Source organism: Dufourea novaeangliae, unplaced genomic scaffold (assembly GCF_001272555.1).
Source record: "Dufourea novaeangliae isolate 0120121106 unplaced genomic scaffold, ASM127255v1 scaffold60, whole genome shotgun sequence".
NCBI classification, from domain to species: Eukaryota; Metazoa; Arthropoda; class Insecta; order Hymenoptera; family Halictidae; genus Dufourea; species Dufourea novaeangliae.
In genome coordinates this window covers 1,426,175-1,444,260 of record NW_015373935.1, presented here as the reverse complement: position 1 = coordinate 1,444,260, position 18,086 = coordinate 1,426,175, and the positions used below count along the sequence as shown (strand labels likewise).

General features: G+C 44.9%; 1 protein-coding gene across 1 annotated transcript in view; it reads right to left on the bottom strand.

Moving 5' to 3' along the window:
- Window positions 1-18,086, bottom strand: part of LOC107185344 (homeotic protein ultrabithorax-like) — a 147,702-nt gene that overhangs the window by 38,694 nt on the left and 90,922 nt on the right. The window lies entirely within an intron of this gene.

Here is an 18,086-nt window from a genome sequence, read left to right as displayed (position 1 = left end):
AAGCCCCCCCCCCCCCCCGCGCCCTTTACCTGGCCGCCATGACTTACAAGTCGGCGATAGCGGGGCCGCTACCACAGTCTTAATCAGCATAAATCATACCGACAATGCGGCAGTGACCGCCTTTGAATCCCGCCACCATCCCCCGCGAAAATAGGAGCTCGATCTCGCCGGTGGATATCGGTTCTGTTTCCACGGGATGGTCCATTGGGTGCATCTCGAGACAGAAGTCAAGGGGTTGAGAATGGGTTGTGTGTCTCTTATCGTGATCTCCGAGCTACTTTCAGCCCTTGGTGCTTGTAATTAACGTGACACGCAATTAATGTGATAAAAAAATTGTTTGGAGATGGTCAGTACTTTGTTAGAAAAATGCAGTGTCATTTATTTATTAAAGACAGTGCGTATTTATGAATTTCAGGGCATTCGGAGAATTAGCTCTGAAGTTTATGTCTCTGAATTTCCGATTTGAAATTCATTAGGTCAGATTTCGTAACAACAGCTTTAGTTATGTGCTGAACCTCAGTATTTCTAGATCACACTTTGCGTGATTATATCATAACTTCTTCCTACAGTCTGTAGCAACGGTGAGCAAACTGCTGCTCCCAAAGGTATTCTGTGTGGCTCCCGAGACAATATTGGGTTTCATTGCCATTTTTCCTACACTTTTATATTAATAATCTAGAGTAACAGAGTATGTACCAATATTAGAATACTTTATTTCTGTGGTTCCTGAATATTCCAAAATGTATAAAAAGTATTATACGTGACTCTTACTATCGAAGAAACTTACCCACCCCAGGTCTCCAGGTTAATTCATACCTTCTCCCCATATCTGTATTTCATTGCGTACCTCTTTTCAACGTGATTGTCTCATACTTTCACAAGTGCAATAAAGCCACCTTACTATTATTACTATAGACATTTTACTGCATGTCCTCGATCATTCCGACTTCAAACAATTTCTTCGGACAACGTTACAGCCTGACTAGCGACCACGTCCCTATTTCAGTTCCATAAATATTCCGGTCTACCGTTTAACCAAATAGTGTTGTCATTGGCACAGAAGCGCGGTCGCCGAACACCCGGCAGGCTCTCAACTCTCGCCGTCAGGACGGCCACAGAGAGAGAGAGAGAGAGAGAGGCGCTTGGGATTCAGAGTTCCCAGAAATAAATCCGAAATCAGTAGACGTCCTTTCAAGTCACCCGTGAAATACTCGGTGGTACCGCACACGCGTGTCTGATTCCAAAGTGTCATATAATCTTAAAATGGCCGCAGACGCTCGTGCACAAGAGAAATGCGACAGGATTAGCACGCGGCCGGCGAAACATACGGCATCGCGTCGTATGTCTGTTTGCGAGCCTCAAAGATCGCCCGTTTCCTTCAAGCTGAAATCCTCAGGCTACGGGCCCTCTTGGTACCCGACGAACCACTCGTAGTCATTACGCGTGAAATCTTGTACATAGTGAACGCAGCCCAGCTCCCCTTCTCGAGACTCCGTCCATTCCATCGGCATCCTCCTCCGCGGAGGTATCCTGTATTCTCGCAAAACTCGAAATTGCAGCCTTTCGATCGGCGACCATGAGCTCTTCCGCGATCCCTGGAGCCGGCCTCCTCCGCCTGGTGTGTATATGCACGATCAATGAAATCTTCCGACGAAAATCGTGCCGAACCGCGAGCAACCATCCTCGACGAGTCCATCATTTTCAACGTTTATCGGTTTCCGACTTGTTCTCCACCTGACCCTCGCCTTGGGGCGATTGTTTACTAGTAAAATTGCGCTGTTGTAGATTTGCGTGAGCATTCGGGAATGCTCGGAATGAGATCCTTGCGGAGAAATAACCTTGGAGGATGAAATGATAGATTTAATCGGTGGAAGAATTATTAATTTTCCTAAATAAAACGGAAATTCTATGCTCGTCAAATTTGATTATACTTCAGTTTGCATCGTTTAATAACTTCCGTGACATCGATCGCTGATTGTATATTGTGTCAGTGACGTTCATAATAGGAAAGAATCGCAGAGTTCGAAGAATGGGGTTTCTCGCGAGTGAGCTGACAGCAGGGCTGTGCATTTCCTCTGCTATTATTCATAACGCATCGTCTACGCGTAGATTAGATCGAGGTTCCACGCGCCTAGAAAATCATTAATATTGATCACCGTGATAACTGATATCTTCGTTAACACGTAACACCCCCCGTATTCAATTAACCGCTTGTAAAGCGCGCGGATAAAACGATAATTTACGATTCAAAACGCTGCGTTTTTCATTTCTATTTCTTTTCACGCTCGAGTCAATTAGCGAGATAACCCCGAGTACCGATTTCTACTGGCCGTCGGGCCTTCAGCGAGCTATCAACGGACTTGAACGTGATTTATGCGGTTGCTAATTAATCGCTCCGGTAAATAACTGGGCAGAGGAGGTGCAGCGAGAATCATCGTTTTTCCGCGGCTGCGGTGGTTCACGGCTGGCGGTACAGAGATTCTCGAGCGCGCGCCTAAAAACTGTCGAGGTGCCACGGAATGTCCGGGGGGATCGTTTGCATTTTTGCCAGGAAACATCGTAAATCCGACGCGTCGACTTAACGACGTCGGGACGCCGTGCCGAGTACACTATCGCGGAATATTTTTCTTCTGCTTCTTTTCTCTCCGTCCCTTCTGCTTCGCATCCAAACCGTCCCCTCCACGCCCTCTCAAACCCACTCCCTTGTTTCCCTCGTTCTGACTGTATTACGTCACGAAAAAATTCTAGGGACTATCTATTCTCCGCTCACGTAGCGCACGGAGTGACCAAGAGAGAATGGGTGCGGGAAAAAAAAAAAGAAAATGCCTGCGGGGTAGCAACCACCACCATTCTCCGTACCCCTTCAGCCGTCCGTGTTCGGCCCCGGGACAAGAAGAGATCCGTACCCGTAATTGTAAACATTGGATTAATGCAAATGCCCGCTTAAAAGCTTAATTGCTTTGATAAAGTATGGCCGGTGCATTAAATTCAAATGCATGTAAATTAATTCAAATTTATGAGAAATAGGTGGACGCGGAGGAGCACTTACAGGGAAAAAGAGGGAAAATAAAAATTAGTCCCCGCGGGGCCGGCCCCCGCGACGAGACTGTTTTTTTCATTCTATCCCTCACCTTCTCTGCTCTTCCCCGCCATCCCGCCCTTGCAGTTCCTCACTCTCTCACTCTGTCCCTTTCTCTCCTTCCCTCTCGCCCTTCGACCGTTGCCCCCCTCGACGATCCTCCCCCCCTCCCACAATCCTGTCCCCCGCCATTCGCCTCTTTTTCACGAACGCGCCATGTTGCCAGCCAGATTGGCCGCTATGCAGGTTTCGCCGATAAATTTCGCCTTCGGGCCTTTTTCGTCCGATACACGTCGAATTTTAACGCACCAACCCCGCTCACCCCACCCCACCCGACCACCGGATCGTTACCGCGCTGATTAACGATGTCAAAATCAACCCGCTCTCCACGAGTTTTCTCGGTACGGTCGAGCAAAAATGAGAGAAAAAAGGGGGGGCAAAATTGGTGTGCACCACCGGTGACCGAGCGGTTCGCGCCTCCGATGAAATTATTCGACGGCCGGTGCTCACGATCACTTGCAAAGGGCTGCACGACTTCCGCTGGTAATGATCTTGTTTCATGAGGAATATTGTAACATTTCGTATGATGGAGTTTTTAACTACTTGATCATTATACATACGCTTATGAATAAGCGTATAAATATTTATTAGGTACGCTGCTTGAGATTCCGTTCATGCGAAATATCACCGTTGGAAATAATTGGTATATAAAGTTTGTGGAAACAATTTGTAGAACAATTTCTTTCATTTTTGTTAGCACGTTCACTGCCATAGTTTTTACTATTGGGGCAATATCATAATAAAATACATTTGTTTCTGTCTTTTTCATTAATTAATAATTGTATACAGTACTTATGCGTTTACTTGAACGCTCATTACTTTCGTTATTACTTTACTATTAATTATATTCAAGAGATGCTTAATGCCCCTGTTTGGAAATGGAATATTTCTTCGTGGAATTTAATAGCTCCAGTGTTTTTATGAATTAATTTACCGAAACGAGCATTAAGACACTTCTAGAAAAAATAAGTCGAAAATATAGAATACAATTTTTTCATTTAAGATTTCGTTTCCGAGAAAATCGGCTTCGAACGTAAATCTGAAGCGCGTGTATTCCCAATGGTAGTAAGTAGAAACGGAATGTAGTGATCAGACGCGCTAGCCAAGTCCTAATCAATTGCAGGCGCACCCAGCAGATTTTCAAATCTGATGTTCTCGAAAACGAAGCCTCATATGAAAAACTTTTATTCTATATTTTCTTCTTATCTTTCTATGATCAATCACCTCATGCCCGTTGTATATGACTTTCGAAGGCACCCTATATACTTTACCCAAATATGTAGTATGTATTAAACGCAGGAACTTCTACCGAAACGTAATATACAGTAACCTGTATGACGGACCAATGAACGGACAATTAATTTTGTCACGTGTTTTTACCGCGTTTGCGGATGCATTTCGCAGCGAAAGGGTTAATCATACTCTAACAGCCTCAAACGGTTGTACAGAAACAGACGCAGCCTATCACATTCTCTACGTCTACGACGGTTCGAAGTTAATCGAGTTAATCCCCCCACCTAAAGAGAAACGCGTAAGAACGCGACGAAGAACGCATAAACAAGCATTGTTGGGTCTAAGTCCCCCTCCTTTAAACGCCGCGAGAGTCGCAAGAAGAAAGACCGTCCTTTTGTACACGCGCGTAGAAACCAGTCGTATTTCAAACGCTTAAACACGCGACCGACGTTCCTGTGTACGACTCCGAGGCTCCGTTCGTGCAACCGTTTCGACTTTGCGTCAGAAGTTTAACTATTCCGTTGCTTCGTGGAAGTTTCGCGGTTTGCATGAAAATGCATCTTAATTGCGAACAACGCGATTCGAACGGACGGCTATTCTTCAGAAATTATCGGATGTATACTCGTCCATTATCTTCGTATGAAGTCATTTTGATCACGTAGAGGTAGAACAGAGTATCCTTCTTGTATTTATCTAGATTTAACTTCGATATATAGGGGGATTCGAAGAAGGATCTAAAACTTTAAGGGTTTATAGTACTCGCCAGGAGGAGTAAAAAATGTCTAATCAACTTAGGTTCTACAGTCAATCTTTTCGGTGTAGAATTAACCGTCATATTTACAAGCGTTCGATATTGTGAGTCTTTTCGCAACATATTGAATGTAAACAGAAAAACTGATTTAAAAGTATACTAATTCAAAATTGTATGACAACAGGCAATAGGAGATACGGTAGGAATATTTGAAAATATACATCAATCTATATTGAAATGAAAGAAAAACATATGGAACATCTAAAACAAACGTCAATTAGACATTTTGTACTCCCCTTGATAAGTACTAAGGGCCCCTAAACTCCAAGACCCTTTTCTTTGTCACCCTGTATAGTTACCATAAAACATATAAATCGTCAGCGATCATCTATTAGAAAGAAACACTTCCTACACAAATTCATCGTAACACTTTTTAAATCTTTCTTTACCACAGAAGTTTTTATCAGCAGTTCCAACCCGTATATTACACCAACACTTAAAACTGCATTCCGCTTAATATATTACACCGGTAACAATCAGCCGCGGTTCGATAAGTGCAGCACACGATCATACATCGTGCTCCACGTCCCCTTAACGTCTCGCCCGAAGGGTTGCGCGCGCACGATTAGATTCCTCTGCGGTCAAAATAAAAAAAAAAATAAAAAATAAAAAAGAGCGAAATAAAAAGTCGGAAACGGTAGTGCATTTTACCGCGATCAGGCTTATTGACCGGTCCCGGTGGTGGTGTTGGGATAACGTTGGCGGGTGCACGAGAAAGCCCCGGAAAAGCCAGTGACAATAGGAAAATCTTTCGCGCGCCGCGCCACTTCGGCCGGCTGATAGATGCGCGCGTTCCATAACGGCGATAATGGTCGGTGGCCCATCAATTTCGGAGGCCGGGCTTGATTAGATAGGCGCGCGTTTTATTGCGGCAAAAACTCAACTCTCGTGCCCCATCCACCCGTCGAAAAACCGAGCGACACCCTCCCACGCCTGCCAACCCCCTCGACGGCGGCAGCGGCGACCCCTCCTCCTCCAGCCCCTCTCCAACCACGCGACTTTATCGTAAATAAAATGGGATCGCGAAATACGAGAGGCGAGGTGATATTTGCCGTTGCACGACCGGCAAATACTCTCCGCGAGGTTCTCGTATGTATACACCACGAGGGGAAGTATTGTCTCCTGTCTATGAGCCGGTCCGCCGATTGACGTTCAAGTGTTCCTGTGGCCAATGAAAATCTATGGTTTTTTGACCGTGACAAATATATCTGGGAATATAATACGCGATAAATAAGTTTGAACGATCCGGGATACAGAATGGGGATGATATGTGTGGATGACGGTGATGGTGGATGGCGATTCCAAGTTTTTCTGGTTGTTATGCCGCGGGATATTGTTTATCGCGGTCGTAACTTTGTTGGTAAGGATTTTTCTTACGGTCTCGGAAAGTTCGTGGGGTATTTTTTTATTTATATTTGGTAAGGGAGGTAATTTTATCCTGCACGTAACACACGATTGGGAATAATTTGTACGGACGATTTACTATTTTTGAATAGAATTAAGATTATTTTTAAGAATAAAATTAGACCCTTCTTTCCATGCAAGGAACAGACAACCGTGGCAGTGATTCTTCAACTACTAAATGGAATTAAAAGTACTCTATTCCTTCGAAACATTAAATTCGTCTGGCTATAACAATTGTACAGTCACTGACATTTTTTTGTCGTTTCAGGAGATGAGTATCCTCTAAAAAAACATTCACATTCGAACAGATAAAATCACTGCCCGAAAGCGTCCCCTGTTTTTACGATTAGAATAAAATTCACCCGACCCTCTCGGTCACATAACAACTTATTCTACCCTCCCATTTGGGGAAACTAAATCAGCGAAGGGATGGTCAAAATGGCGTGAAACAAGAAACATTTAATTCCATTTACGTATGTGACGCACTTGCTTTCTATGATCTGAATTCTTATCAAATAGTCATTAAATGAGAATCTGCATGAACAATTACCAGTCCAGACGTATGTAACAGATGAAACATAAAAATAGTCCAACGAGTGAAATTACTTATTACCGTCGACCTTCCAATTTCCGAACTAACATTACTAAACTTTATTAATTTGAATGGAGATCAAGAAAATTGGCATTTTATTTAAATATTCTTAGACCCCATATTAGCTGCTAAATTACAGAAATTTTTCTGTAGAGACACTCTGTTCGGATAACAGAAGGTTCGAATATTAGAACATTCGGACACAGGAGGCCCTACTGAACACTGAACTTTGCAAAATCACGTGTAAATAATGAAATTAATAAAATCCGCTGTTCTGTAATCAAGAATACCTCACTTAAGCACAACGAACAGGGATGTTCTGGCTTGGGGAACAGCGTGAATTGACCATCCACGGCTGGCTAATAACCGCGCTTGATTTTATTAACGTTCTCTACTAAGATCGACTTAATTCGCGCTGGTGCCGGGGCCGTCAATAAAATCGCCCGGTATCTCAATGCATTAAGATTACGCGTGAAAGGCGGTACACGTTGAAGTGTCCCGGATAAGCTGCAATAGCGCGCCCTGGGATGCGGCTGGGCTCGTGCCATTCGCGATCGGTCGCGCAATTTGTAAAACCGAGCAATTTGCCGTGGAACGGTTTTATCTGCGGCTCGAAGATGAATCGATTCAAACACCGGACACGCGAGCTGCAACGATTCTCGGCTCTTCAAAGAGTCTTGTCGAACCATGCGCTGCGTGAATCCGAGCTGAAACGACTTTTCAGGGTAGTGGAACTCTTTCGATGGTACTGGCACAAGCTAGATGAGTTGGAAAATATTTTTGTCGCGAAGGAAACTTAGTTTTGTTGTTTGTTCATAGAAATGTATGATATATTTATTCGAATCGACAATGATACCTACTGTTGGCAAGATTAAAACATTCGTCTGACGAATTATTTATTATTTATCGAATAAACGTGGAAATTCCGTTAATAAAATACTATTTTCTTTTCACCTCTTTTGTGATCATAAAGTTACAAGTTTTACATTTAATCTGGTAATCGAAGTGAAACAGTTAATTTCTTGTAGGTACCTACTGGTTATGTGTTTTGATTCATTCGTTTTCTGTTTATAAATAAAAGGAATTTATGATACGAACATTGTACATTGAACGGCAGACATTGTAAGATCAGTACCGGTTATAAATTTCCGCTCGGTTTATTACGGAACAAGTAGCAAACTACATTTATGGTACCTTGAGACTCGTTTAAAGCCGACTAGAGAAGAGTTAAACTTTCAACGTCACCGCGTACTCTGTAATTTTCGAAAACGCGCGGAGTTTAATTAACACGCAACTTCATCCCCGACACAGAGCCCCGATCGCGTTCGAAACCAGTTTCTGGGATATATCGTCTGCTACCTCGTCGAATTGCACCGAATAGTCTCTAATAGTATCGCGTCATCTTCCAAGAAACCATCTTTCGTCCAAGTATTCCTGTCGATCGAAGAACCAAAACGGAGAAGAAGAAATAAAACTTCGCCGAGGTGAACTTCATTCGCCATGTTTCAACATGGTTGATCGCTCGCGAGGCAACAAAAAAAAAAAAAAGAAAGACAAAAGAAAGAAGCAGAAAGCTCTCGAGCGCAAAAAACGTCGAGCAGGACAGGTACCTACTCGAAGCGATCGAACAAAAAAAAATCCGTTCTTACGCTCATCGCGCGTTTACGGGGCTTTATCTACAATTTCGTTCATCGGAACGGATGGTAGAGACGAGGTGGGGTAGGAGGCGCGGCAGGATCCCCCCAAGGACGATCGATGCATTTATAGATTGATAATAGCAACATGCACGTGCTACTAGCGCATAAAGGTCGACGCGCAGGTAGTCATTAGGCCGCCCCACGCCCAATACATTAAGTCGTTATGAAGATATCTTTAGCCTTTTCTCACCGACAGTAGGGGTCTCTAAACACGTTCGGGGCTCACCGGGAATAATAGCCGGTACAGGTACGTTATCTCCGGAGCAAACAAGGCGTTTTCGCCCTCTCGTTCCTTTTTTCATCTCCCCCTCCGGCGGCGGCGGATCGGTTGCCGGCCACTAAGACGTCGCCGCCGCCGCGGCCTGATCGTTATTATATAGGTATCGTTCGAACGGACTTCATTACGTTCAATTTCAACCTGCTGGTCCCCAGAAAATGAAATATCACTTTCGCGTCTCGGAAAAACCGGGGTAGCATGGCCCAGGTGAACGGAAAGAAAAAATATCCACGGAAGTGGTGACCAGGTCTCGGTTGTACGCTCTATTCATAGACTCGCGTCGCTGTTTATATGCCCGGCGATGTGTCGACGATGCGCGCGCCGGATGGTACATCCCCCGTCGTACGTGCGCTACCAACCCCCCCCTCGCGACTACGTGTTTTTCGAAAAATCTCCCTGGTAAACAGGGTAATAATTCCGCGTACACGGCCGCCCGGGGAGCAAGGAAGGAAGGAAACTAATAAAGAAAAAGTTGTTTAACGCTGATTCTGGGCATTACTCCCCATTTTCCAAAGCAAGGTCCACTCCTCCTATCCCGTGACGGAGAGAGAGACCTCGCCCTCCCTCCCCAGAAGCGACCAGTTTTATATCAGCAATATCGTCGCGAAATCCCTCGGTAAGACGTGAGCGAGCAGCCCCTTCTCATAGCAATTACTCCCATCCCATCGAGCCGAGTGCGACCCCCACACCCCGTTCCGCCACTCTTCGCCCAACCCCCCGCCGTCTTCCGTTCGCCTCATCCTACATTCTCCTCCCTCCTTCGACCCTTTCCACCGCTCCCGTCTTCTCGAATACCCAAGTACGCGTACCGCCTAACTAAAAGTCCTTCTCGCAAATTGCCAGTTATTACCGACGTTACGTTTATCGATGCAGCGGTTGCGTTTACGTCGGACCTGCCATTTCTTCCCCTCTCTGTCTCTCTTAATCCTGCTGTTTCTGTTCCGAGCCAGCCCACCGCCTCCCTCCACCCCACGGCAGATTACCCACCGACGAACCCCTCACCGCCATCCACCCCCCTTTCCACAGACTTTCGACATACCGTTCAGCCTCTCTTTTTACCTGGCCCCCGGGGGGGAGAGCACGTTGATCCGCCGAGCGGAAACCCGTGTGCGCCCTCGCGAATTCATCAACGAACACGGGTAGCTATTAATCCTCGCCGGTAGAATCGAAATCGCGGCTCGTTTCTAGCGAATCACCGTTCCCATGACTTTTACCACCCAGCAGAACGAAGTGGTTAACGAGGTTTTCGGGGTGTTAGAGGAGGAACATGGCAAGATGGAGTTGAAACGTTTTGTTCGGTAATTTCAGCAGGCAAGATCGAAGTTAAATGAATCGAGTCGATGAAGTGGGGGAGATTTGTATATGATGGAAGTATTCTCACAAATTTTAACAAATCTGAAGAATAAAAGTTTTGACTGAAATCATTTACCATCGTTTGCGAATTATCGACTGCCATTGTTGAAGATCCCCAAGTCGCCATTTGTCGTACCCATGGATATCCTTCACTGCATGATCCGTTACAATACGATTATTAAGAGACTACGCTCAAGTAAAGTATGTATTTCTTATTTATCTTCCCCTTTGTAAACTTACAAAGGCCATACTACTCCAGGCAAGATTTAGTGGCCGCCATTTTGAACGGCCATCTCAGGCTAACATCTCTATTCCAACAGTTACATATCCCTCCAAGAGACAATATGAAGCTAAGGAGCCGTGAAGCCCTGCCAACAGGGGGCGGGATCAATTTCCCATAGAAAACGATGGAAATAAAGCAAAAGCATAGTGTAAAATCTACTTCACCACTGAACATATAACCCCCACGAGGGCCTGTCCGTTAGATAAATAGAAGTTACACATGAAAAGGCAGTTCCGTTCAACATCAGCCATTCAATTCCATCCCCAGGACCCTGTCCAACAGCACCTAATTTACGCGGTGAAACAGGCTACGAATAGAAAGAGGACGGCAACCCGGATACGCCAGCTATGTCTGCGAAACCTCAAGCGAACGTTCACGAGCCTCGCGACCGCCTTCATCTCGAAGGGCCTATATCGTTGTGTGTATGTCGCGCATCGAAGGAATGAAATCGCCCGGCGACTGCGCGTTGCTCCGGGGTCTACGGTCTTGTTTTCTTCCGTTCTCGATGCAAAAAATATGATCGGAGGCCCGTCGACGCTCACATGGGTATATGTCGTCGTCTCAGGCTGGGGGACGATCAGGAGAATAGACGTTTAGCCTGGCGCTGGGACGGGGATGGTGACCAGGGGAAGGTGAAGGGCTGAGGGAAGAGGGCGACGAAGGAGGAAGAGACCAAGAGGACCGAGGAGAATGAAGAGGAGGAAGAGGGATTGGTGAGCAGCCACGGGCAAGATGAGAACCGCGAGGGGAGCCGAGCAGCGAAAGAAAGAGGGATGGAAGATCTCCGAAGGTAGAGAGCGAGGTAAAGGATCTAGAGACGACCAAGGAGGATGAAGAGGAGAGCAGCAAAGGGGGGACCAGGTGGAGACGCCAGGAGGGCCTACGGAGGAGGGTGAAAGAGTGAAGCGTGTACGAAGAAGAAATGGGTGGAAGGCCAACCGAGGGGATCAAGAGAAGGGGGGGATATCAAGAGCGGACCTCCCAAGTTGCGGTGAGATGGCGGATCATCATCATCGTCGCATCATCCGTGAGCCGAATATCTTCCGAGGTTCGTTATTAAGCACACGATGTATACAAGAGCAATGGCGGCTGGCCCGAGTACTCGCGTTAAAGAATTACCGCCTGTGCCGCCGTCGTGTATCGAAAATTCCTACTTGCACGCGCGCGCGCGCGAATGGCCCCGATCGACTTTTAGTTCCAATTTGCCGGCGGTGCGGTGCCGGGAACTTTTTCGACGTTTTTGCGCTCGCCGAGTGGAACGGCCGACGGCCCCGAAGTTGTCTCGGGTATCCCCGAACGATCTCGCGTCGATCGTATAATTAGTTGGTAAAAGGAAGCTTTCGATGCTGTGTGCTCGTCGACGCTCTCCCATCGAGGGGCCTCGTTTAACTCGAGTTTTTTCTAGAATACGTACACGACAGGAAGCTCTAGGTGGTCTACGACTTTATCGACGGAAGTAGATGGCTGAATTGTCAATTTTTATGCAAATTCAAATGGTATGGATAACCAGTTAGAGGAACTAAACAGAATGTTGTCACGTCAATGAATGGTTTCTCTGTACAAGGGAGCAAAATTAAGTTTGTGTTAACCTGTATGGCATGTATCAGCGGTGGGCAAGTTTTTTATTGGTACATACTGTGTTATTATAGATTATTAATATAAAAGTTCAGGAAAAATGATAATGAGGTAGCTTTCAGAGCCGTAAACGTATATAATATGACTTTTTTGTAAGTTTGCTGACTTTATTATACAGTGTGGTATAGATATACACAGATTGTAAGCGTAACTCACAATTTAATATCGTTCTAATAGAGAATGCGGCTCTCTAGTTTTTGTGATAGACGATATGTATTGTATGGCTCCTATCCTGACAAAGTTTGCCCACCACTGGCATTATACCATTACAAATTCATGGTAAATTTGACCACTAAAATGTTGCAGCCACTCACAATGTGTACATCTCCAATAAAATCCCTCCACAATTCCTCCCCGTGGATTATACCAATTCGGTGACCACAAACTAACAAACTTGCGCAGTGAAAAAGTGACCATCGGTTCCCCAGCCAAAGAACGGTGCGGTTCAACAAAGTATCGTTTAATGATCTGCGACGATCTGCTAACCGCGAGACGATCCGTCTGGCCGGAAGCCAGGGGACGAAAAAGTTGCGGGAGGAAGTAGCGAGAGATCTAGTCGCTCGCCGAAAGAAGAAAGCTGGGAAAAAGTAATGGGGGAAATCATTCGGAACATTCGGTTTAATAAAGCTGTTCGTAAGTAATGCTGTAGCGAAGAGCCACAGGGACTGTGCACGCGCGCGCACGGTCGACGGATGATATTAGGCCAACAGATATTAATTTCGGGGATGTACGGGACATTTAAAGGCCTGGGGATGGGAAGCCTGATCCCCAGGCGTGTAAGGGGAAGATAAGGCACTCGCCGCTCCCGCTCGGTAATGCAAGCTGCTGAACGGGGGCTAATTCGGTCCTTAGCAATCATTTTCCGCGATAATGTTGCACGGGGTCTCTGATACCTTAGGAATATGACGATTTAGATTTTGGGGTCAAATTGATTACCTCGTCTTTCTGATTAGTTTCTTGAAATAATCGTCAGATCTTGGGATTTTTTCATTTAATACACTAGTTATTTAATACACACGCTCTGACGTTTTTAACATTGATGAAATCAAGGAATAAGAACAAAATCAGGTGAATAGTGATAGTGGAATAGATGCGATTTAAATTATAAATATTTTCTCGTAGGAAAAATGAAATGTAATTCCAATAAATTCCATTAACCTTAATCTTGAATTTGTAAGATGTTAGAAAACAATTTCTAATATTCCAATCGCAGATACTATTATTACTGTTATCAGAGCTCGACAAATCCAGTCTCCAGGAACTTCATAGATTCTTTCAAAGTCCTAGGATACATACCTATATTTGGACAATGTATAGGTAAAATATTATTAAAACATTATGATTGTCGTCGAATACGATTTGTCGCGATTCGTCGAACCCTGACTATTAGAAAACTTCCTATAAACAAATACAAAAGCAGTTACAAATAAGTCGCACAACATAAATTTCCAAACAATATGATAAACTTGTAAAAACACTGTCCAAACCATCTCCAACTGCCTACGCGCTATTCAGTCCAATCATTTCTATCATCCAATTATTCAAGTCGTGGCAACTGCTTCGTCGAATTCGCAAGGGACTATTGGATAACAAGTGACGTTCCCCTGGTTCGTCGAATCACAAGAGCAAAAACGAATTTTCGGCCGGTAGCAGGGAATCCGTCAGATGAGATGACACGGCACAAAAGGACCATTGTGTGTGTATCATGCAACCGGGGGCCCGATTCGCGGTGCAGAAAACGAACGCGAGAAACGGAGGGAAAAAGCGGGAAAAGATAAATGTGTAGCGAGCCCCCCACTCCTCCGTTGCATATGGCGGCCGCGACAGCACCCGTCGATGCTTTACGAGTTTTTCGAGTAAATTGGCAAATTGTAAGGGCCGGTGGGGAAGTAATCAGGGGAATTGTTACGGATGTGGGAGGTTGTTACCGGGACCTCCGGTACACGAGTAACCTGATATTCGACCATTCGTTTTCTCGGCCTGTGACGCTCCCTCTCTCTCTCGCCCTTTTTGTAACGGTAACACGCGCCGCGGCCTTCCTAAGGGGTGGGACCATTATGGACGGTCCAGCCCGAATCCCCCATGGAACCTGTTTTTCCAATGGAGTCGATCTCCTCGCCTCGCCGACATCTGCTGCTCGTTTTTCGGAGGAAATCTTCCCGAGAGTCTCGCCAGCTTTCACCGGATCTCGGACGGATCGCAGTTGGAACGCATAATTTTTCCGTTCGAACGCCCTTAATTACGGATGACGTAGGTACGCGCACTGTCGCCGTAAATCACCGTCGATAATTAGCCCCGGAATAAATTTGAGTCACCACGGAGCAGCTCTGTAAACCGATCGAATTTATTTTCACTCGTAAACCAAGGTTTTTATCGTGTCAGTTGACCAGTGAAACGTCGTGAATTGTTGCTTATCCGATGCTGTAAATCCTGAGACGAAAATTTGCAAATTGGAACTCCGGGGGCAAATAAGAAAATGCGTGGAGTGACGAAAGTGTAAGATCGACAGGATTTCATGCTGTGTACATTGTTAGGACGAACAGTTTGTAGCATGTGCGTGTACAGCTCGATTTTTTCTAAAAATTCATTATACATATACAATATTTTTTGGTATAATGCAACATTTACACAAGGTTTATAAATTTAGAAAACCACCCACTATCTTAACAGTTGAATATTTTCGTTACTAGCTGCATAGTAACAGTTTCTGCGTCAGAATGCAGATTCGTAGATTAATCTTAAACAAGATAATATGCTGTACATATATTTGTTTCAGATCTATAATTTCAAGGATTCACACACCTAAATAAAAGAATTCATCCCAAGATGAAAATTATTGCGAATGTATGCAATAGTCGACTACAACGGTGGGCAAACTGCGGCTTCCAAGATAATATTGGAATTCATTACCATTTTTTCAAAACTTTTCTATGAATAATCTGTCATATTATATTACGTGAAGTAATAATTTCTGTGGTTCTTGGATATTCAAAAATGTATGAAAAGTATTATACGTGGTTCTTATTATTGAAGAACTTGATTTTGACCCACCCCTGATCTACTACAATATAAGTGGTACAAAGTTAAATTGGAAGAAACATCAAGTTTAATCCAACTTGAGATTGAGATTGATTAAGCAGACCGTTCAGGGGCGTCACTGTTCCGTAAAGCATTCCATTTCGAACCAGTTCGTCCAAGCTTTCAACAAACCGCAGGATCGGAGTCGAACACCACGTAGACGCGAAGATGAAAAGGCGCCTCTGGATGGAAATATCGGGACCTCGCGCGGCCGGTCCAACCAGAGGAGCGTTCAATTTTGCATTTTGTTTTCTTTTCTTTTTCTTCGGGGTTGCGCGGGGCCCGAGCGAAACGGAACCGCCACAGGTACGTACACGTGAGAGAGGTCCGTTTCGTTATGTACGCGTTCCGGTGTATAAAACCGGTACGATACCAATACCCCCGCCGTTCCCGGTGCACCTTATGAATAAGCAATAGCCAGTTTCATTGTGGTCTCATCTTTTATTCTTAAATGTTATTCCTGTCGTGACCGACCATTCTATTCCCCAAGTGTTATCCGAAAGTCGAATCGCGTCTGCCCTTCCGGCACATCGAGATATACTTGCCAGTCAATATTAATGTCTTTATTAGCGATCGTGTATCTCCTTTCAAGAGCCACGGACCACGGGAGCGTGGGAGGATGGGACCCCGTTGGTGGTTGATTCGCAGTCAGAGTAAACAGTGGAAAAGCAGAAGGAGATTTTAGAGACGAATCTTCGTCTGTGTTGGAATCCCTATACTCTTACATTAGGGATGTTCGATTCAGATTCAATTCTCTTGGGTAACACGACACTGCCATGTATGACACATACACTGACAGTCAAAAGTATAGGAGGTAATTAAGGTAAGAGGAAAATATTGTTCTACAAAGAGTTAATGAAGGTAACGTGTTAAAACGGATGGAAAGTGTAGTGTCCTATATGTATTTTATCGTAACAGAATGAGTTATCGTTCCATCAATCATGAACTCTAATCTCATACTTTTGGCCAGTAGTGTATGTGTTATATATGACAGTAACGTGTTAAACAAGAGAATCGACCTTCGATCGAACATCCTTACCTTACACCTCGACGAACTTCGATCTATTCTTTCCCTGGCATTTCGACTTCGTATGGATATACTCGAGCATACGTGTAACTTCTTCATGGGAGTACCTCCTCCCTTTACCTTGAATAGTTCTGTAACTTTTCAGACGCGCGTAAAACGTATAGGATCGTTCTCTATAAGAAGGAATTCGCTAAAATACGCGAGACTCAAGGAGGGGGTGGTTCGTAACCCCCCTCGATGCGGGAGCGCAGCTTGCACGAAACGCTATTCTTCCGACCTTAAATATAGACGGAAATGTACGACGGAGATTTCGTATTATACAGAGGGTGTTCGCCAAACTCGCGGCACTTGCGTTACACGAGCCCAGTCATTGAAACGAATAATACTTGTGCCACACTGGTTTCCGAGCTGTGAGATGGTTCTGTTGTGTTTGTTTTCTGCGTTAAAATAAGAAGTCTGTTATTGTCGTTATTTTGAGAATTCAGAATTGTCGTTCGAAACAGGATAGATCGAATGAAGAGAGGTTTCAGGCAACAAGTGCATCTGTTTTTTCTAAAGTTAAAGTACATAGGCAGTCTTAGCTAAGTCAATGGAATCTATTTTAACAAGTGGATCCTTAGTTCAATGAGTGTTATTAATAATACTAAGCTGAAAATTTGTGAAGGTATATACTTTGCTTGGACCTAAGTAGACTGTAAACGTTTACAAAGTATGCCTTGTCTGAGCCGAGAAGCTTCTTGATAGAAGAGATAAGTTGTTATTGTTTAATTTTAAATATTCTAAATAGTCAAACATTATTTTCGAACGCAATCAGTCAAGATGCCCATTTTTTCTATACGTCTTAATATGAACAATACCTAACACAAATACGATTCATAGGCTAGTGAGTTAGATGGAGTTCTTAAAAACTTGAGTCCATATGGATCCAGGTACAGCTATGCGAGTGTTACAGCGAAAAGGTCACAAGAATCTATACAAAACAGCCTGGAGACGGAAATATTTACGCAAAGAATTTCCATGAACTCCTCCGTGAAAATTGAGCCATCCCCCATCAAAAGACGACGATAGAACAGTAAGTGGTTGTAGCCAGAAGCGATAGGGAGGAGACGCGTATAAATACGCGAACGCTTCACGTATGATCATATTGTGCCCATTAACATGGCGAAAAGTTGCTCCCGGGTCCCGGGGAAAGCAAGGGAGCAGCAACCACGAAGCCTTTAAGCCGCGGTACGGGAAGTTTCCCCACTGATCCTCAGCGCGAGGTGAGTTTAAGCCCAGGGATTCCGGAGTTACTGCCATCATGGCACACCATGCACCACCGCCCATAGATATAAGTATAGCCTCTAGCGTACAACCCGCCGTCGACTGTACTCGTAGCCCCCGGTGTGTGTCTACCGTCCTATTTCGACTGGTCTGGCTCGCTACACCTCTTTGTCTCGCCGTCGGAGCCCACCCCCTGCCTGGCATTCAACCCCCTCCCCGTAGGCGGCTTCATCCCACCCTCAGCTCTCCTCTCTCACTCTCTTCAGCCACAAACCCACTCTCTGTGTACCGTCT